This window comes from Myotis davidii, unplaced genomic scaffold, assembly GCF_000327345.1.
Source record: "Myotis davidii unplaced genomic scaffold, ASM32734v1 scaffold18, whole genome shotgun sequence".
In the NCBI taxonomy this organism is placed as follows: domain Eukaryota; kingdom Metazoa; phylum Chordata; class Mammalia; order Chiroptera; family Vespertilionidae; genus Myotis; species Myotis davidii.
The window spans coordinates 715,306-716,681 of NW_006292696.1; positions in this window are offsets into that span (position 1 = coordinate 715,306).

The following is a 1,376-nucleotide window of genomic DNA, read 5'->3' on the forward strand; positions in this document are numbered from 1 at the left end:
CTAGGGGTAAAGCCTTTACCTCCACGGGCACCTCCGTGAGCTTCGGCAGGGACATTATAGCACGGCAACTGGACTCAGCCTCACCACCAGGTACCGGTTATATAGGCTGAATTGTGCCCGCTCCCAAAAATCACCCATATGTTGAAGCCCAATCCCTTCTTCCCCCTCCCCCCACCTCAGAATGTGGCTGTATTTGAAAACAGCGCCTTTAAAGATGTGATTAAGTAAAAAATGAGGCTGTTAGGGTGGGCCTTAATCCAATCTGACTGGGATCCTTATGAAAGCAGAATAGGGCACAGGGAGAGACACCAGGGTTGCATGCACAGAGGAAACACCACGTGAAGAGGCACCCGGAGGGCAGCCATCTGCAAGCCAGGGAGAGAGTCCTCGGAGGAAACCAACCCTGCTAACACCTGCTCTTGTACTTCCAGCCTCCAGAACTGCCGGAAGATAATTTTCAATTGTTTAAGCCAGCCAGTCTGTGGTAGTTTGTTATGACAACCCTAGCAAATCAATACAACACATGCAATTAGACTTGCAGAATAGGAATCAGAGCACTTATTTCATAGGGTGGTAAGGACAGAATGATGTGCTTCAGGGACAGGACCTGGCTGCAGGAGAGGGGTGCCTCTGACCCACAGCATCTCCCTCATTCTTAGATCAAATGGTTTAGCCAGACTGTCAGAGCCCCCTCTGGGCTGGTGCCGGACTACAGGGAGAGAGGCATGCCTTTGTCCCCTGGAACCTCTGCTACCAAGGCGTGCAGGCCTGGAGAGGTGAGGCCTTAGCCAGGTTGGAAGGGACCATGTAAAGATGAAGACTGAACAGAGGAAGGTGGGAGAGTGAGAGAAAGTAGCAGCTACTCTGTTTGCATTCCTGGGGATCTGAGCTTGCCTTCAAGCCATCTTCACCCCATCCACTCTCCCGTAACCCTCGGAGCAAATAAATTCCCTTTTTGTTTAAGCTGCTTGGAGTTGTGATTCCGTCACTTGCCACCAAAGGAGTCATGAAAGACACACTGGCTTCCAGAGCGAATTAGCACTGACAGTGGCATTTGGCATGCATGCCTTTACTGTCCGTGTGAGGGAGAGTGATGGCAATTTAAATAGTGCAGGCAGCTGCCCCGAGGGATCATGGGATGGGAGGGAAGGCTTGCCAGGGCAGCCAAGTGAATACATATGACGGGGTCAAAATCTGCCTCGGTCGGTCACTGAACAATGCACGTAGGAACTGGACCCACGGGCCCTTTTGTTCCCAAAGCCCTCGTGTGGATACAAAAGAAGTGTGGCTGCCTCTCCAGCACACAGCCTTGCCCACCTGGATCAGGAGAAACTGTCCCAAGCAATGTGTCCTTCTGACAAAATGATAGCTCTATC